This window comes from Heteronotia binoei, chromosome 7 (genome assembly GCF_032191835.1).
Source record: "Heteronotia binoei isolate CCM8104 ecotype False Entrance Well chromosome 7, APGP_CSIRO_Hbin_v1, whole genome shotgun sequence".
Lineage (NCBI taxonomy): Eukaryota > Metazoa > Chordata > Lepidosauria > Squamata > Gekkonidae > Heteronotia > Heteronotia binoei.
In genome coordinates, this window is record NC_083229.1 from 93,903,218 (window position 1) to 93,925,244 (window position 22,027).

Below are 22,027 nucleotides of genomic sequence, written 5' to 3' on the forward strand. Positions count from 1 at the left end.
GGCTGTACGGCTTGGGGGATGGTGGAGCTCAGGTGAATGGGATCTTGTGCCTGGCTGGCCGTGTTGGCTCACACCTGGGGCCTGGGGCTTGCCCAGTTTCGGGTTAAGGAGATGGTCTGGTACTGACCCCTGGCTTGACCTGTCCCCACTGTTTTCCCCTTGCCATTGAGTTGAGTTAAATAAAGTGGCCCTTTAATCCATACTGGTGTCTGTCTCATTATTCCGACTGGAGAGGCAATTGAATACATTTCTGATCTGGAGACATTAATTCATAGGCCAGAGATGGATCCAAATTCTAATAGAGTTGAATTAAGATTTTGTAAGGAAGTGATGGAACCTGTAATATAGAGGACCATTTCATCAGCAAAAAGGCTGATCTTAAATGTGTGATTATTTATAATGAGGCCGTGAATGTTAAGGTTTTGACGGATAAATTCAGCAAGATTTTGATGGATAAATTCAATTGGAGATGGCAAAGAGTAGGGTGAAAGAGGACCCCTGTCTTGTGCTGTGGGAGAGTGAAAGCGCAGGGAGGTGAAGACCAAATAATATGAAAAAAATAACACTTCATGGAGGGAAGAAAATGGGATAAAAATAAAGAATCATGTCTGATTCAAACAAGAAAAAAGCGAAATTAAAACTGAGATTTGGGAGTCAAAACAGCAGCGATGAGAATTTTGAAATTACCATCATCCTTTGGCTGCACTCAGTTTCCCTTTCAAACCCAATATGAAAAGTGCTATGTTAAATTTCCTTAGCAGCTTGCCTTAACCTTGAATCAAGAACATGTTCCCATTTGAGATCAGTTTTGCAGGGTCAACAAAGCAGAGCTGTTCTACCAGGCTGTCAAGAAACTGACTTTTCATTTATTGTAAGTGTTTGTATTAATCAACGTCATTGTATTTAAGTTGTATCAGAATTTGTACTTGTAAGTGTGCTATGTCTGCAGGCAATTACCTAGTTAGACTTCAGAGTAATTAGTCACACCTGTATGTTCAGTATCCATTTGACAAGTAGATCATCTAGATCTAACTTTGACTGCATGTCATCAAGATCAGAGTTGGATGACAACTCTTAATTAGATTGGCTAGTCAATCAGCCAGTTTACAATAGCTAGGATATAATCTGGCTAGAAGCCAAACCAAATCATGACAGGAGATACCAGGATGACAAGATAGAACACAGAATCATCAAGACGGGTGGTGAGAAGCAGTGACATCTGACTGTGCTATGACCAAGAGAGCATCAAGTGAGTAAGGCAAGTAGCTGGTCTAGAGTAGAAGCCAGTTGGCTGGTTGCTGTAGTCTTTTATTTTATTGTGCTCCTCTGTGTACAATGTATTATCTTTGTTTGGTTTTATCTTTTTATGTTTCCCTTTCCCCTTTTGTAAATAAAGCCTTGTATACATATTTTCTATAATTTGGCTTTGTATTTTGTAGACCTATGACCAGGGAAGTCACTAGACCACAAGAACCCATAAAGAAACAGTTTTGTAGTATATACGTTATTTTCAGTTATTTTTCTCCCCTCCTCCTTTCAGGTCTGAAGGGGTGGAGCCTAAAACCCCCTAGACCTGGATGTGTATTTGACACAGGCCTTTGGTTGAAGTGGCAGTCCCCAGTCATCTGACCTCCTTTGCTGAAAACTGCCTTATTAGATTTGCCCTGTTACTATCGCTTCTGACATGACTCTTTGTTTTGTCACCTATTAGCATTGCTATCAGCACAGAAAATAATGTATAATTTTGCCATTGCCTAATTTGTTGTAATAATTTGTTTTAATGGTTCTGTAAAATCTCTTCTTGTCACTCGCCCTGAGCTTGCTTGTGGGGAGGGTAGGATATAAATCAAACAAATAAAATAAAATAAAAACTTGGGAATCTTGACTCCATACTGAGGCAGTGCTCATAGGACTGGCTAGAAGTATTTGCCTTTGACTCCAAAAAGGTTGATTAAAGGAAAGAAATTTTAGCACTAAAGATCCTCACTGTATCCATGGGACGAGTGCTACTATATCACAAGACAGAAGTTAGGTGATATTGGAAGCAAGCCTACTAAAAAAAAAAAAACCATTTTATTCTATGGAGAAAACTCCCAGAAAAGTGTCCTTAATACTGCTGCAGTTATAGACAGTTTTCCTAAATTCTGCATTGTTTTTAAATTTTCAAGTTTTCAAAATAAGCAAGGTAATTAAAGTAATATCTCATATATGCAAACATATCCAGTTCTGCAGTAAAGAGCATTTAGACATTCTGATTATTTAAAACATAATTTCTCCGGGAAATTTAGACTTCATCTCTCTGGAGAAAATTCCATAAAAGCATAGTATATCTTCTGTTTTAAACCCTAATCTTTGTACAGAATAAATAAAGACAATTGAGACCTTTCTGATTGATCCCTACTTCATATTAGAAATAAGCAATGCCATACAGAAGTTTGGGTCAGCAAATGCCCCTGTTTCCTATTGCTAAGTTTATCAGCATCCTGTGAAGACCAATGGGTACACATGAGATTATTAGTATAAATGAGCCCCATTTGAGTCATATTCTGGGAATTTAGGAAATGGTGGCCACCTATTTATATCAGGCAAACTACATCCCTCTCCTGGCTTACAGTCCATCCATACTTTCTTAAAGAAATTGTTCTAGTAGTCTCAGCTCACATTGAGTGGACATTGGTCTGCATTAATCTTATTCAAATTAAATTTACAAGTCCTAAATTAAATTATTTTTCTGATCTCAGTTCAGTCTCCAGTGAACAGCAGTTCTGATCAGAAAAGCACTAAACATAAATCATCATAATTCATTGTAAAGGCTCTCTTAGACTAAATGAGAAAAGCACAAATTCAGTGTAGACTTGGTGGATTTCCTTTTTCCTTAAGTAAAAAAAAAAAGTGACCAACAACTAACTGAAAACAAAAAAGTCATTAAAATTGTGTGTTTTTCTTCATTAGGTTTTATTTAGGGGGGATGGAAGTTGGAGTTTTATTGTTGGTTGATGGATTGATGTTTTCAGTATATATTGTAAGCTTCCTAGAACTGGGGGAGAGGCAGGATATAAATATTTTGACAAATTAAGTTAATATACAAAATAATGTTAAAAAAACCTCCCTTCAGATACATCAAAGTTACATGTCTTCGATGTCACATACTGTGCGCTCCAGCTCCTAATCAAAGAGTTAAGACCCAAAATTGGATCCAGTAGAACGTGTCTATTGGTGGAAGGGTTAGCCCATGGACTATTATTTTCTTGCCTCCTCATTCTTGCTGTAGCTACAAATGTCTCACTTCTGGAGAAGGGAGGATTTCATGTTGCAGCAGGAGAGAGGAAATAAGAAAACTTTCTCTGTGTGGAAGTCCTTCTGTACATGGAGAAGCCCTACTATATCCAAGTCCCAATCTTTACATTCTGGAGTACTAAGCATAATTATTTGGTGGAAAGTTCAATTGATCTTAGTTAACACTACTGCTGAAGAAGTGGTAAGAGATCCACAGAACCATCAAAAGCAAAGTTAAAACCTAAATCCATTGAGATCAATAGGTTTAGAAAGGTATAAATCTGTTTAGGACTATGAGTCTACAAATCTGTTGAGGGAGATTATTTTCATTTTCCATCCTATGAAGCGGAAAATGTTAGATCTCCATTGATGATGTAGAATGCGAAATCATCATATCTATAATATCATAAAATAGCCTTACTAGGTGTGATTATTTCATAATAAAAGCTACACCAAGCAGCACATGCAAAGCCCTGAACAAAATTAAGAGAACAAAATGGAAGAATAGACTTTATTAATATGATCTTCAACTCAGGAAGAATTGTGTGAAGAAAAAACACACAGCTGTTTCGCACACATGACATTGCTTTCTATAATCCTAAAGTCTAAAGCTATTTTCTTGTGTAATCAGTCATTTATATCCCACATTCTTGCTCTTAAATAGTTAACTGAAATGTGTGTTTCTTTTAATTTAATATATCCCTGTGGGGAAGGACAGCTAAATCCTATTTAATCCACTAACTCCTTTAATACAATTCATGGTAGTCTAACTGCTTAGCATCATCATATCAGGTTAGACATTTTCATCACAATTTTAAGATGAATGACATTAAAATTTCATTTCCTACATATGAAAAAATATAATCCTCTGAAAGATGCTTCAAAACAATGAAGAGTAAATTAATGGCATTTGGGAAGTGTAATATAATTTATGCAGGACTTAGGGTTTGGACATGTTTATGAAAATTTTGCATCAAAATATCAAATGAAGGGGCCTTTTTTTGGTTTTTTTGCTATGCTATGGGTACGATGAATGATAGAACATGGGTCTTCCATGGTGTCTCCTTTCTGGTAGAGGATTTAGGACTAAAGATAACAAAATTTCTGGAAGGAGGGGACCTTTGGTTTACTGCATTTATTATCTGCATTCTCACAGATGGGAAGAGTTCATCTTCATTCTTGTTTATTTTATTGGGAGAGTGTTCAAACTGGAACCCTGGAGTTCCTCAATAAGAAGACAAATAGTGAATAATGTTTCATAAATGACACCATGCCAACTGTTATCATATGCCCCTATAAAATACAGTACAGGAGAACATTGGGTATATTCCAAGTCACACTGCTAATTCACACACTATAATGTTAACAACCAACCAGCCTAGCTGGTACATAAATTAATACAGCACGTGTCCTAGAGCTGTCATTACATGCTTTGCAATGCAAGTGGATGAACTAATGACAGAACATTTTGAGGGTGCTAATGAACCTAGGACAAATTGAGCAAGACAAATTGTGGTTTATTTTCATATGAAGCTTACTACCCCCCCCCCCCCCGCCCCATAGTAGGCCTCTGGAGACTGTCAGCCAATGGTAGGTACACTGGGATGCCTCAACAGACAAGGGTTTTATTTTTCCAAGATAGGAACCTGAAAAGCACTGTCCTATCATGAAGACAGAATGTTTACATATCCGTCATGACAAGTATGCCTATGGAAGCAAGCCTCCTTCATCACAGCTGATGAATATTAGATGTATATCCAGATGGATGTGCACATCAGTGCATCAGTTCTCATAGACTTTGCTTAAGTCATGTGATTTTAAAAATTCATACATGTCTGTATCCCTTGACATGGCTGGCAACTAATTTTTATTTGTGACTTATATCACAGTCAGTATTTATATGTAATAAACGTAGAAGGCATCCTCTAGTCCAAATAGTTTGGAAACAGAACGATAGAAGTGGATCCCTTAGGTAGCTGAGAAAGGACCAATTTCTTCTGCATTATTTCTATGAAGGTATCCACCATTTCCATCAAGGCTCCATTTGAGGGGAGGGCATTCCTTTTCCCCCTCCTTGATTGATGACTGAGACCAGCTCCTTTTTGCAAATCTCATTAGAGAGGCTGAGAACAGGGCTGGCCCTAGACTCTCTGGTACCCTAAGCAAGGTTAACTTCTGGTGCCCCCCCCCTCGTATTGAAAACATCACTGTGTCACATGGGGGGGTACCCAATTTGGTACCCCCAGAAAGACAGCACCCTAGATAATCACCTAGTTTGCCTACTGGCAGGGACGGCCCTGGTTGAGAGCCAGAAGACAGAGCGCAGAGCTGGCTGTAATGCTGCATAATCTGACCACATGCACTAGGAATTGTGGTCTTGAAAAGAATAGTGATCTCTGACAGAAACGTGCCTCATCCTTTACCTAACCCTCAGACCATTTATCAGAATCTCTCAGTGGTTAAGACTACTTTAGCACGAACAGATTTGGCTGTCTTATAGCTCATATATTACAAACACTTAAAGCCCAACTGACTAATTATTGGGCCAGCGCTAGTTTCAAATTTCTGCCTCAGATTCTAGCTCAGTGAGGTAACCAGTACTGTTGTTAACACATCTCTCAGTCCTGATATCACCTCTCTCTTTCACAGCCCTGCAACTCCCTTGTTCTCATCTTCTATCCAGGATCGTAGCTGTTAGTTCACCTGTGATCTTTCGTATTGTCTGTTTAACATTATTTAAAGGGGCACATTATTGCATCAGAAGAAGAGACTGTGGACTGTACTAACATACTCTGTTGCTGCCCTACTATATTTCTGCATCTCTCTATATAAAAGGCAAGTCATGTTGCTGATGATTCACCTCACCTTCCATTGACTGAGCCATGTGTCGCTCAATCTCGATGGAGAGCAATCCCATTCTCCAGCCCCAGGACAGATGAGGATTGGACCTCTGGGAAAGCTGCCTTTGCCATTGACTCACTTTTCTCTCAGTGGCTGTTGCTTGGAAACCATAGTATTCCAAGCTTGGTTCTGTCATGAGAGGCAGGGGAGGAGGCCCTTTCCAGGCTATTTTGGTCTTTGAGGGAGAACTCATTCAGGCTGGTCCTGACTAGGATTGCCAGCTCCAGGTTGGAAAATTCCTGGAGATGTTGTCGTAGAGTGTAAGGAAGGAAGAGTTTGGGGAGAGAAGAGGCCTCAGCTGAACATTGTTTGTTTATTCAATTTCTAGCCCACCCTCACCACAAGTGGACTCAGGTCAGGTAACAACGAAATAACATGGAACAATCAAATTATCATAAAACCATTTAACAATATAAAGTGGAATTTAAAATCAATTAAAATCTCAATTAAAATTATCAAGATGATGACAGAATGTTTTACCCTGGGTTGTGATGAGGAGGCAAACAATGGTAAGCCACCTCTGAATCCAATTCTAACTATATTTGAGCTTGAAGAAAGCTCCACTGGCTACAGTGGACTCCACTGACTCCACTGTAGTCAGTGGAGCATTTCCTAGTGAGGTGGTGCAGGACTACACTTTGGAACTGACTGAGGCTGCCATTTTCCTACACCTCTTGATTGCCACCTAAAGGCACATAGGATCAGATTGTGGTTGCATAATTACTGGGAAAGGGGCAGAAACTGGACTCCTCAACAACAGAGTCTGTCCTTTGTTTAGAACTCCAGGGGTTCTTTACCAATGAGTTTGCATGAGCTGACTTCCCAAAAGCAGCCTGGGAAAACTTTGCCTGCTTTTGGAAAAATGCCTTTCCTTTAAAAAAAAAAAAAAAGAAAAGAAAGGGGGGGTGTCCTTTTCAACCAATCCAGTGGCACCTTTAAGACCAACAAAGTCTTAGACGGAAAAGGGGGGGGGGGCAGAAGTTAGTTTTGCCTAGGGTGCTAGATAGTCTAGGACTGGCACTGGGTAGAGGACAGCTAAGTTTTACATCTGGTACTCCCACTACTGCTATTTGATTAACTATTAATAAAAATGTAAATAGTATGGAGAACACACACATAGACAGCTTGGTGTAGTGCTTAAGTGTGCGGACTCTTATCTGGGAGAACTGGGTTTGATTCCCCACTCCTCCACTTGCACCTTCTGGAATGGCCTTGGGTTAACCATAGCTCTCGTAGGAGTTGTCCTTGAGATGGCAACTTCTGGGAGAGCCCTTTCAGCCCCACCCACCTCACAGGGTGTCTGTTGTGGGAGAGAAGATATAGGAGATTGTAAGCCATTCTGAGTCTCTGATACAGAGAGAAGGGCAGGGTATAAATCTGCTTCTTCTTCATCATCATCTCTTTCTCCCCCATGAGATAGTGGCACCACCTAGACTTGATGCCATCCTTTTTTTAGAGAGTCTGAGATGTTTTTATGTTATTTAAGTTGTTCTAATTGTTCTGATATATAATTTGCTATGAACTGCCCTGAGCCCACTCTTTAGGAAGTGTCGTCAAAATAAATAAATTGTCTTACACTGAGTCTCAGTGACAAAGGTAGACAAAAATGACATACATAACAGAAATGATAAAGTATATGTGTGTGTATACACACACACACACGTATCTTATGACCATATATGGTAACACAATGTGCAAGGTTCAGTTATTCTCTGTTGAATATGTGAACTGTTTTCATTGAAAACTATTGGTTGGTTATTTAATGAGTATCTATACAACAAAATATTTCAACAGATGTTTGTTGAAGGACTTAGAATTCAGGTATATTTAATTAGTCATGAGAATAAATGCCAGGCTACAACATACTGCTATTTGATTAACTGTTAATAAAAATGTAAATAGTATGGAGAACACATACATAGTTTAAGGCAAGATGTTTTGCAGAGGAAATATTTGTGTATGGTAGCTGCATCTCCAACAGAAATACATGATGCGACAGCATACTGATGCAAATTTTAAATGTGCCTTGGGGGAATTGAAATAAAATAGGTATGTTCAGGTTGCTTCACTGAAGTGATGCATTGTATTACACAGCACATTAGGATGAATTACAGCCCATATATGTGCAGAAGTTCACACAGAGATGTCTGTTAAAGCAGTCCCTGTAGCTGCAAGAAACTGCAGGAAGCCTCTGTCCAGCTTTAAATAGTGTGACATTCTGGCTGTTCATATGGCACTATTCTCCACATGAATGGTGTGCGATTTCTATAAGAACTGCCAAACGCTAATGAGGTTTTAGTCAACGTTGACATGACATCAAAAGAAAGATATCCATTACAGAGAAGAGGAAGAGGGTATGAGTGAGGCAAAGGTTTTGCATACAATTACAGTGAGCCTAGACTTGGTGCAGCCTGCAGCTCTGAGCTTGGCATGTGAGGTCAGGCACTCCCATCTTAAAACGCAAATCTCAGAGCTGGATTTATGTGCAAGTTTAGGACCCCAGATTAGGAGGGACCTCTATTTAAAAAAATACCCCCAAAATCTTCATCTTTGTAATGCTACTAGGGTCTCTTAAATTTAGCATAGTTTAGGGCTGTAGCATGGTGAATCCAGCTCTGGTAGGCATGGTAATCTGTTTTGTCAAGGTGTTCTAAGGGCACAGATGCTTCCCAATACCTCTTCTGATTTTAGAGTTCTAAATTGCCCATTCTTGTTTTGAAAATGAATAAACAGCTGGTAAATTTACTTTTCTTCCATACTTCATTTCTAAAGAATTATCCCCTCCTCCATTTTCTTACACATTATTTGTGAAATAGTTTGAGGAAGAAGAAGAAGAAGAAGATGATGATGATGATGATGATGATGATATTGGATTTAAATCCTGCCTTATACTCTGAATCTCAGGGTGGTTTCACACAAGAGATTTGACCAGACCTAGGAATGCCTTCCGTTTGATTCAAAGGTGCACGTTCACACACGCACATCTGCCCTCCAAGCCCAGCCCATTCCCAGCCCGTCCCCAGACACCTCCTATCCGTATTTAAAAGCTACCGGGATTATCCTGGTAGCATCCCCCTGAATCAATTGTAGGTTGCATAATTGGCTGCTGTCTGAATGTCCCGGCGCGACTCATGAGCGGAAGAGCTGTGTGATCACACCAAGCCATTTCTGGCACAGTCAGGGTGTTTTTTTTCCCTAGCCCCTCTCCATGGTGCGCTTGTGTGCTTCTCAACATGAGCGCACGCATAGGGGTCCACAGAAAAACCACCCTTTCCACAGTGGAACCAGGCTAGCAGTCTGAAGGCAGAAGCACGAATGGCTGCCGGGATGCTACTGCTTCAATGGTGGCTGTCTGATCCCCCTAAAATGGACCTGTCTGATTCAGGTTTTTTTTCGCCTCGGGATACTATCCCATCAATTTCCCAGTGTGATAGCATCCTCAGAGTCTAAGAGCAGTCACAATCTCCTTTACCTTCCCACAGGGGAGGCCACACAGTAAGACAGATATAGAGACTGGTTTAAGGTCACCTGGTGAGTTTCATAGCAGAGTTTGGAGCTGAGCTCAAGGAGCCCCATGACACTTTTAAGATTGATTATTGTGGTACATGCTTTTCTGAGCCAGAACTTTACAAAATCTTATGCCATGATAAATTCCAAGGTGCCACAGGGCTCTGTCATTTTTTAAGAAGCAAAGTAGAAATAATTTTAGGACATTCTATGTAAAATGCATGCCAAAGCTGCTTTTTGGTAGTACTTTATGAACACACATGTGTGTACTGGTTATATGACAAGTTCCAAGAGCTGCACCAAATCCTCATATGACTCCCCCTTAGGAAAGTGGTATTGGTACTTGTCTTGGTCTCTCAGGATGAACTCTTCTGAAAAATGGACTTGGATCTCTTCATAGGTAATTTGTTCACAGACACCTGCGTCAATCTCATTCTGTACCTTCCACTGCTCGTAGGGGTCATGTAACGCTTCTGTCATCTGAATTGTGCACTTCTTCTGGCTTGGAAAAACAATGACTGAGGTGTGACATGCTAGAGGTTTACAAGATTATGCATGGGATAGAGAAGGTAAAGAAATAAGTGCTTTTCTACCTTTCTCACAATAGAAGAACTCATGGCCACTCAATGAAATCTCTGAGCAGTCAGGTTAGAACGAATAAAAGGAATTACTTCTTCACCCAAAGGGTGATATAGAATTCTCTGCCACAGGAGGTTGTGGTGGCTACAAGCATGGATGACTTCAAGAGGGAATTGGATAAACATATGGAGCAGAGGTCCATCAGTGGCTATTAGCCACAAGGAATAGATGGAACTCTCTGTCTGGGGCAAAGGATGCTCTATATTCTTGGTGCTTGGAGGGGCAACAGTGGGAGGGCTTCTAGTGTCCTAGCCCCACTGGGGGACCTCCTGATGGGGGGAAGTGTTTATGAGTTTCCTGCATTGTGCAGGGGGTTGGACTAGATGACCCTAGAGCTCCCTTCCAACTCTATGATGGTACCTGGTTTTTTGGTCACTGTGTGACAGAATGTTGGAATGGATGGGCCATTGGCCTGACTCAACATGGCATCTCTTATGTTCTTAATATGAATAGAAGAATAATGCAAATTGGGGGAAATTATACATTTTAACAGAAGGACCTAAAAGATGTGGCAAAGGGTGCATGATCCAACTCCAGAATTAATTTGAGAAATTCTAGTTAAACCAGAACTTAGGAGAGGGGAACACTGATATCCCAGAACAACAAAAGAGAAATCCATGTATCTCAATTATAACTATGATTTGCGTGAAATTATTTAAACATTAATGAAATCCAAATATTAAATATTGTTCTTGTATCTATTCAAATAATGTGCAACTTTAGGTAGTAAGCTACAACAAAAAGCTTTGATCTCTTTCTGTTTTCATCACTGACCTGCAAACCTCTTCCAGGAAGCCCATGCATATTTTACATTCCTCTGGATAGTTATTTGTAATTTTAGTTTTCAGCCTCGCTTTAACAATTTAAATAATTATGTGAATCATTTTTGCTTTACTTATTCCAGACCTTTTCTTTTCTTTGAAGGAGTGCTTAAGTATGGCACACAGAATTCTTATTGTATATAAAGGCTTTTTAATATTATGTTCTAGTCTAAGTGCACTTTGGGGTATTTTGATATCTGTAGTTGAAGGATGTAAGGTCTTTTGCAGTATGTGAAAATGAAAGGGAAGATAACATGCTGCAGCATTAGTGGATTCATTTTATTCCATGCCAAATAATGTAAATGTAATTGGGGCTGTTTGCCTTGATTTGCTCTGGAATGTTCCCCAAAAATACAATGCATGGATAAAACAGGTAGATGGAATGGTATTTTGTACACCACAGTAATAAAGCAAGCAATTTTAATAATTTCAATATGTAACCGGGTCATTATCAGTTAGTATGCTGAAAATTATAAGGCTGGGCATTCAAAGTGAATTTATTTCAGAGATCTTGCTGAAAATGTTGACGAATTTGCAGGCCAGTGAATGTTTTTATTTCCTAAGGAAGCTTTGTCCTCCCTCAAAGCTTTAGGTCACAGAATAAGGCTATTTTTAATGAACGCAGGGAGGGTGTTGCATTTTCAGAAGAATGGAAGGCAATGTTGCCAGCACAGAAGACAAACTCAGGCCACAGATTGTACATAGGCACATTCTCGGTTGCCACCAGCCAAAAACAGCCGCATTTATTTCCATCCCTGGGATAAGGTCTGCAGCACCTGAAGGAAGCTTTCAATGTGACTGATACATAAAAACACTTTGAAATGATAATACCTTCCTCTTTGGTTGCAAGCTGTGCAAGTAAACACCCCTGTCAGTCTTATATTTGCAAAGTCTCTCTCTCTCTCTCTCTCTGTCTCTCTGTGGTTTTTTTTTTAATGTTTAGTCAGAGAGTTACCAGAATAATAGCTTCAGAGGGTAGCTATGCTGGTATGCAGTAAAACAATTAGATGTGAGTCCAGATGCACCTTAGACACCAACAAGATTTTCAGGGTAGAAGCTTTCAAGAGTCAAAACTCCCTTTGTCAGATACAAGATGGAATGGGGCTTTTTGAGTCTTTATATTCCAGTCAGAAGATGGGAGAAGTGTGGCAAAGAAGGAACACAGGATGCAGAGGTATCATGCAATTTTTTGGCATCCTGAAAGTCTTGTTTGACTATAAGGAGTGAATGGACTCAGCTCTAGCAGAAAAATAGCCGGTTCCATAGATTTCTGAATATTCCTACCATTATTTTTTTTCAGTTCAATTAGTTAAACTGGAGCAATTTCAGTACATATTTTGATTAGCTGATATCCGAATACATGACTCTGTCATATAGACAGAGGCGTCACTAGGGTGGGTTGCACCCTGGGGTGTAACTGATTAAAGTCAACCCCCCCCCCCATTGGGCATCACCCCTTTTGGAAGGCTGCGTCACCCCCTCCGCACACAACCCCTCTCGGCTCCCGGGGTTCCTGTTTGGCCCGGCAGGCCCCAGGGGCGCGCTGCACACAATCAGAGGATATACTGACCAGAAATGCAGCTGCAGCCCGAGAGGCACGGCCGGCTTCCCAGCATTCACACCTCTAGGCCGGGCCGCGCTGGTGGGGGTGCGCCGGGCCTCAGGGCGGATATCCAGCGGAGGCTTCCAAAGGCACACAGAAGCCCCGCCCCCTGCCAAAAGCGCACTAGTTTGCTCTCTCCTCCGGAGGGGAGGAAAATCTCCTGGCAGCCACGCCACGATGTGGCGGGCTGCTAGAGGCTCCGTGGTCCAGGGCCAGCCCCTTCCTGGGGCCAATGAGAATGCTCTGGGGGAGGGCCGATGGCCCCCTTGGCCCCGCCCTAGTGATGCCACTGCATATAAAGAAATTTCTGCTGAGTAAGTTTCTATATGAAAGACAGAGTCTGCTTTGCTCTTCTTTACTGTCTCGAGTGCATTTTTTTTCCTGGTGACATCACTGGGATTTTCACATGTGGCACATTTTGGGGCAATGGCATTTCACATATTAAATCATTTCTAATATTGTAATGTTTCCTTTTCTCAAAAGATCTATGGGTGGCATGCATGGCACCCTCTTCTCATTTTATCTTCACACCCAGCCTATGAGACAAATAAGGCTAAAAGATAAGTGGTTGGTCTAAGGTCACCCAGTAAACTGGTGAAAGTATTGGGATTCAGCCCCAATTTCTTTGGTTGAAACCATCTTAAATCTTTTCTGCTCCAATTTGCCAACACAAGGACTATTGTTTTAGAGTTAAATGGATTGCTGCTGATAAATGGCATTCTCCTTCTCTTTGTAAACTCCACAGTATTATTATTCCCATGGGCTGAGAATGACAGGGCATATGTAATCCCAAGAATTTCAGATGGTTCCCCCCCCACCACCAATGAGCCCACCCAACTCTTATAATTCCTAATAGGGGGGGAAATGCAGAACTGCTTAGCCGCTGGTCTACCTTCTTTTTTTCTCCTAAAAAAATCCTTCAAACATTTAAAGAATTCATGGCATATATATCTTCACATTGTCTTACAGGATGAAGTCTTTATAGCTGTTCTTTCTGGAGTAGTATAAATAATTTATGTTTTAAAAATGAAAGCTATTCCATGTTAGGGAAAACACCATTTATCCATCACCAACTGTTGGATAATGTGGGATATCTAAATTTGGCAGACTGAATTGTTCTCAGCAGATTGTTCCTAGCAACCTTCAGATGTACAAATTCTTTTCATTCATTCAGGTTGTCTGATTGCGTCACCATAAGTGTCTTCAGAAAAGTTAAGCCAAGATTATAGATTTATTAAGAAGTGGGCCAGAGTGAAGCAGCCCTCAAACATCAAGGACATAGATCCTGATGTCACTTGCACCAGTAGTGGCCTGCTGGGTGACCAGAGGGAGTAGGACCCACACAAGAGGCCTGTGGGTCTCATAAGAAAGGGCAGCAGTTTCTGTGGGTGTGCACTAGGGACATGAGTCTTTTGCCATGTATGCAAGCATCTCACTTATTTCTTATAGCAAACTACCAACTGAATAAGCAACACCACATGTTTGTGTTTTTAACACAAACATTTATACATTCACACTCAGAAGCCAACTTTTCTGAACTCACAGCATCTGCTTCTAGGATATAATCAGAATGTCTGAGAAAGAAATGTTAGTTTCTATTTTTTAACAGTTGTTTATTTATTTAATCAAACTTTTATACCACTCTCCCTGTAGGGCAGCCTCAAGGTGTGTACAACAGATTCATACAAAAAATACATTAAACCAAGCTACACAATCCTAACATCTACATGGCACCTGAAATCAGAATTTTTAATCAGAATTGACATTAACAGTGGGGTGAGAAGAATAAGAAAGCAACTAATAAACCACTTGCTGTTAAAAACCATAACTGTCCTCAACTGTATGCTTGGTGGATATGGTTGCCAGGTCTTACCTTCCCAGCAGTGAGGGATTCCAGTCCTCTTTCCACAAGATGACATCATCATGTTGGTCACAACATATGGAGGATGCTCTATCATTTAGGGAAAAACACTATGGTTACCAAAAACTCCATGATCACATCATCTCCAGGTGATGTCATCATGTTGGGCATGTCAGGTTCACTGGAGTTCTTTGGGGGTGGGGGTCCATCTCAACAGTTAGATCCATGGTGGTGGACTGAAGGACCCAAAAGTGGGGGTAGCCTTGCCCCCATTGGGGATTGGGAACCCCATTGGCAGAACATTAGTGCCATAATTGTAACAAGTCCCACAGGACCCTGATGTCAGTTAGTATGCAGAGATTTCCACCAATTTGGAGCCAGGACCGAGAAGGTCCTAGGTTTAGTTGAGGACATCTAGATGCTCTTTGGGCCAGGGACTTCTAGTAGGTGTTGGTCTCCTGAGCGCAATGCTTTCTGGGGGACATGCCAGGAGATGTGGTCCCATAATTTATTTATTTATTTATGAACCACTATCAGTGCTCATGGTGCTTTAGGGAATTCCAGAAGTCTCTATCCTGAGGAGCTTAACAGAGTTACATAAACTATTCTCTTTGACCTCCACCTGTACCCCCATGAGTGGGCAGGAACACTGGAGCCTAAAGATTGAGATTAGAAGGACATAATCAGTGAGGTTAGTTGAGGATAAAACACTACCACAAGCCAGAAGATCAGACTCAACATTTACTTCAGCCTTTATTAAGTCTTCTTCTTCTTTCTTCTTCTTTGTAGCAAATACATGCACAGCTCTCAAACAGGATTCATATTAGGTAAGTATAGGCAGTCTTTTCCACCTGCTTTCTTTCTTTCTCTTTCTTTTAAATTACACTCTGTCCAGAGATACATAATGATGTTTATAACCAAGGCTATCACACTTTGTAGAACACAGTGTTTGCATTCATCTTGCAACAGTGCTCTTTCTATTTTCTTCGAATTATATCTTTATAACATATTGAAACATCTATGCAAGAGGAGGTTTATTGTTTTACAGATAAATTATTTCCAGGTACAGATTATGGTGTTTTTCTCATCTGTATTCCACCTTCCTGTTCGAGCGCTACACTTGTTTTGAAATGCCTATTTGCCATAATTGTTGCTGGAGCTTTGAAATATAACATATATGTTGATCCATTATCCGAACTATCCCTTAGGCAACTTCTTATTTACTTTGTTAGAAGTAGTCGTTTGACAAATTGCAATTCAATCTTTCTGACATGTCTTTGAATTCAAGGAAAATGTATGTCCTGAAAAGACTTTTAAAGCAATTTTATGTGCATATGAAATTTCTGTAAAGATTCAATATTTAAGGTAGCCTGTACAAAAGTTCCGGATGACTGAAGTAGAAAAAAATATGCCATGAGACCAATGAGCATACCACTCTTGAAATATAAAGTGGATTAATACTTGGGTACAATCTTGTTTTAAAAAATAAAACCACTACTATATAATTAAACAGTCTCATTATAACCCAGCTAAGGCAATTTGCATGCAAAAGCTATGTATAACATTAATTTGGGAGGTGCAAGCATCTGTCTGAGGCAAATAGCAAATGCATAACCAAGTGTGGACATCATATATTTGCACATCTCCATCCACATTTTGCTTCAGCTAGAGTGGGATTTACATATACTGATTTTTCATTCGGGAAACTGTGAACCTCTGTTTCCCACAGAATCATATGTGAAATAAACCTGACAAGGATTAATTTCTTATTTAATGGAATACTCACCTTAACAGAATTCATGTGCCTACTGTAATATCTAGAGAAAGAGTGTTCACTATATTTAGCAAGAACTTTCCCTTTTCCTTATGATGCCAAAGCTATGCTCCCAGTTTTCCTCCTGGGAAAGAATTCTTTTCCAGAATTTCTGAGGTCACCTTGATCTGGGACACCTTTCTTCAAGGCTAGGATATGAAGAAGAAGAATTGCAGATTTATACCCCGCCCTTCTCTCTGAATCAGAGAACCAGAATGGCTTACAATCTCCTATATCTTCTCCCCCCCCACAACAGAAATCCTGTGAGGTGGGTGGGGCTGAGAGGGCTCTCACAGCAGCTGCCCTTTCAAGAAAAACCTCTGCCAGAACTATGGCTAACCCAAGGCCATTCCAGCAGGTGCAAGTGGAGGAGTGGGGAATCAAACCCAGTTCTCCCAGATAAGAGGCCATGCACTTAACCACTACACCAAACTGGCTCTCTTCACTATACCTGGTGAACCACCTATAACTGCCTCTCTTGATCCCATATCTTCATCCACACCCATTGGCCTTCTGGTATCATGAACCTTACTGATTTTGCCTGCTGCATTTTGGCCATTCCAGGAAGTTAATTCTCCCAGGGTTTTCAGTCTGGTCTCTCCTGAGGCTTATTTTTATTTACCAAGTCTCAATCATGTCCATTTTCTGCCTCTTTTGTCTGAGTCATGAACATGCCTTAGTCATTTATTTCTTTTCAAGATTTTACTCATGAGCAGTGAGCTTCCTTCCTGTTTAAGGCCAGATTAAGATACGCTGATGGCCAAAGCCAAATGATGTTTAAAAGTCCCCATATTAATATCACCCTGGCCTGGATAGCCCAGGCTAGCATGATTTTATCAGATCTCAGAAGCTAAACAGGGGTCAGCCTTAGTTAGTATTAAAATAGCAGATCACAAAGGAAGGTAAAGGTTGTGAAACTAAGGCAGGCAATGGCAAACCACCTCTGAACATCTCTTGCCTTGAAAACTCTACAGGGTCACCATAAGCCAGCTACGACTTGACAGCAAGAAATAAATAAAATAAAATCATAATTAGAAATTTTACAGTTTTTAAAAATGTTAGCTGTCCTTCATAATCCAAAACCTTAAACTTTAGGGTTTTTTTTTAATTTGCTGATAAATCCAGCTCTGTGCCTGCTGCAAAGCAATTGCTTTCAGTATGATCTGATCACAGCATTTCTACAGCAGGGCAGCCACAGTCGCAGCCACTTGGTTCTAGGATTACCAGCATAGGCAGGCAACCAGGCAGGGGGAAGGGAGACACCCAAAACGACATCACATCACTGGTGCGATGTTGGCAAAATTATTTAATATTTGGACAAAACTCTATGGTAAAACCATTGGTGCAATGACACTTTTTTTAAAAAAAAATCCCTGCTGGCTCTCCATATTTGCCTCCCCCCGCACCCCCTCCCCCCCCAAAAAAAAACTCTGAACATGGCACAAGAATACAAGAATTTTATATTTTCAGGAACAAAATTGTATTCTTATTGGGAGCAATCCATAGCAATGAATGAATTTGAGAGGCTCCTCAATATCCAATATAAGATATTGCACTCGATAGATTTTTTTTCCAGTATTGAAGTTTAGAAGTTGTCTCCAACTTTGCTCATAAGAAGTTTATTTATTCTATTTTACCTCATCTTTTTCCTCAACAAGTTTACAGTGATAGGTATGGGGTTTTTTTCACTTGTCATTCTTAGAACAAGGTAGAGCACACTGACAGAGAATAACTGATTGGCTCACACAGTTAACTAATGATCTTCAAGGCTGAGTGAGGATTTGACCCTTGTCTCACTAGTCCATTTATCTGTCTTCTGTCTTTTTCAGGGCTTATCAGAGTACTGTTGTATCCACATTTTTTCAGGGTGCCTCTGTCTACCAAAGTCAAATAACTACTTACTGTCTAGAAAGGAAAAGAGAACTATGGTATCATTTTACAACTTTACTGTACATGACCTTCCTTGTCTGAAGAAAAAAAAATACACACACACACACACACACACACACTCAAATATGTTCTATAAATTGGTATTGGGAACAAAGTACACAATCCATAAATCACTCACTCTGAAATAATAATTCCTATTGAATTTCTCTGAATTTTAATGGGATCTAAACCTAACTGATCTATAATCTCAAGAGAAAACTCCATCACATAAAGAAATTGAGATGCAGAAAACAATGCTAAGCAGGTCTATTCAAAAATAGGTCTCATGTTATTCACTGAAACTCCCAGAAAAGTGCCCTTTGAATTATAGTCCTATTCATGACCATCCCGCTTATGGCAATCCCTTACTTGATTGGGCAGCTGGCTGTAAGGCCTGGGGCAGATCCGGACCTCATCCAGAACATCATGGGACCCAGGACAGCTGCCTCAGATCCCCTGTGCTAACATTATACCTTTCAGCTAGTCAATATCCCCTAAGGTATGATTTAAATATGATGCTTATGAAGCCAAAGGACTTTCCTGAGCAGCTTTATGGTCATACAGCATCTCCTGTAAACTGGACTGTTACCCTGCATGTCAGGGCAAAGCTCTGAGGGTAATTTTTTCCCCCACTCTGTGACTGATTCACACTTAAATCAAACTGAAGAGAGTTCATGGTAGGATGTCCTAAGCTTCAGGAGCATCTATATAATTGGTCCCTCCCAGTGTGATTTTCCAGGCTGAAATATCACCTGTGCAGTATGGGAAAGGACTACATAACAACCATTCCACTCCTTACTTCAGGATTTCTTAAAATTCCTACTTACGTGTGAGATAGTTTAGGCCTCATATCCCTTTGGGATAAACTTAACTGTAACTTAATTCCATCCCCCTCTTTGAGTTAACTATCCTAAAACAAGTTTCTCTAGATTATCCATAGCTTGGGAAGAATTAATTTTAGAATTTTTGTTGCACGTAATGAAAACAATTTATATACAGCCTGCTATTACTTTGGCACTTGTGAGATGGGATTTGGCAAAAGAATTTTAATGAAATTAATTGCACTATAATCAGATAATGAATTACATATTTATGTGATGCCATTTACAAAAAAAAATCCTGTCAAGAACAAGTTAATTTGCAAAAAATAAAAATGAATAAAAATTCTTAGTGGTCCGAGGCTTAATCATTTTAATTAGTATGCTGAATCTGCATGAGAATGGTTCATCAACGAAGACAATATTTCTGTTCCAAAAACTGGTACTGAGAACAAAGCCAGTAAAATTAGTTGCAACTAATGCCTAATCTTTACAAGGAGAATGTTAGCTTTCATCTAAGCTATATCTTTGCAGTTAATAGGGGTTTACATAATTGAATGTGCCCTTCCATTACTTAACTTTCAGTAATTCATGGTGCAAGCAATATTTCCTGTTCTAAATGTGTGTAACATATTATGGGCTTCTTTGGAACAATTGTGACTAATTTTTCATTGATTTTTTTGCTGTTTGTGAATAATTTGCACCTATTTGCTAGGTATTTTACTTATTCAAACTGTGTAGTACAGTGCAGTTGGCAGTGTTACATTCATTTATGGATGGATATCAACCCTCAAAATGCGGTTTAGTTCAATTTGTGGCCAAACTACAAACCAAACCACAAACCAATTCAGTTCATGGTTTGTGGACCCAGCAAACCTCATTTAAAAGGACTGCAGAAACAGCTTAGCTGCAGGAGCAGTCCCAGCAGCTCAGCTATTTTGTGCTTTATTGTGTAGTTCTTTTAAAATTTAAAGAGACTACACAAGAAAGCTGGAAAACAGGGAGCAGCCTGTCTGTTTCATTCAGGAATGGGTACTACTTCAACAGGGAATGCCCCTGTCTTTCACCCAGTGATCCAGGAGAGCCCAGGACTGTCACCCAACTTCCTCCTGTTGTCTGAGAATGCCCTCGAAACCCAGACTTCCCAGCAGGAACTCACCCTGGAGGCCAGTAGAGGAGGAGAGGCCAGGACAGAGAAGATGTGTCCAGCTGAAACCATCAGTGGCAAGATGGAAGAGACAGTCATGTTTCGCTGCAGCAACAGCAGATCCACAACCATGGGCCACAGCTGCAGTACAGTGACTGAGATCTCCCCAGGAGCCCAGGGTAGAGGTGGGAGAGGTGGCATCATCAGGAAAGGAGGCTGTTGCAGCCCAGGACCACATAGTTTGGGCATCTTCCACTGGCAGCAGTAAAGCCAGGCCTAGCAGGAAGCAGGCCAGTCATGGGGGATGCCCAACCCATGTGGTCCCCTGGGCTGGAACAGCCTCCTTCCATATCAGTGCCACCTTGCCCACCCTGGGCTCTGGGGGTAAATCTAGCCACTGCACTGCTGCAGCAACCTGCAGCTGTGTAGCTCACCATGCCTATCTCCCCTACTCCCCTCAGCTGGCCACCCTTTTCCACCACTGGCCTCTTCTTCTCCATTGTCCTCTTCTTCTCCACTGGGTGAGTTTCCATTCGGAGGGCCAGATATTGGGGGCATCCTAGGGTGATAGGGGGAGGCTGGGTGAATGCCCAGGCTCTCCTTGATTGCTGGATGACAGACAGGGTCTTTCCCTATTGAAGTGGTACCCAGCTCCAACATTGGACAAGCTGCTCTCCATTTTTCAGCTTTCTTGTGCAGTCTCTTTAAACTTTAAAAGGGCTGCATAAAAAAGTCCAAAATAGCTGAGCAGTGGGGAGCACTCCTAGCCTCTCAGCTGGTTTTGTGACTTTCTGTTCTGGCTATGAACCTGCACAAAACCTACAAACTGCCTTAAAGTTTGTGGAAGTTTGTGACAGCAGACCTGTCAGTCACTAACTTCAGTTCAAGAACCACAAACAAGTTAGAATTTGTCATGAAATTTGCTTCACAATTCAGTTCGTGCCCATCCCTACATTCATTCACAGTCTCACACAGCCCAATCACAGTTCTAATTCCTACTCCTCCTGGAATGGATGCTGGTAGCAATGCTGGGATCCTTCAGTGTCTGCAGCTCTGTGAAGGAGTTGAAGCCATGCCTCTTTGACTTAATATAAAGCATAAAATTGAACTGAACTGAACTGAAAGCATAAGCTAACAGCTGGATCTGACTGAGTTAAGAGTGTGGACTTGCATCCAACAGAGCAATGGATGTTAGCTAATCTTTACAATGGTAGTGTCTGTGTTTAGAACCATAAAACACAGACACTAGTAAAGACCTTTGAAGCATGCAATCTGCCAGTCAGAGCAGTGAAATCTGTGGCTAGAAAGAACTGGTTTGTTACAGGAGCTGATGACTGCAAGTCAGAGTTTCCAACTACAACACTTTAGAAAGAGTCCACATGTCTGAAGAACACCTGGACACCTATAACACATCTGCTATATAGCTGTACATTCTACAGTCTTTCATTCTAACCAGCAGTGTTGACATGCTTATTCCTTTCCTTGTAATGTAGCAGCCTGCAAGCCATACATCAAAGTATTTTATAGATAACTTGCAGCTGCATAGCCACATATGGCTAGCTGACAAGTGCACCTTTTTATCCTGCCTGATAGTAGAATCTTTAGTTTCTGCTGTTTAGAAATGTTATTAAACATGCTTTTTAATCTCTAGGGCTGGGACAAAAGAAAAGTCTTGTTCTCATGTGTTTGAAGGGCACACTCATTATGTAATG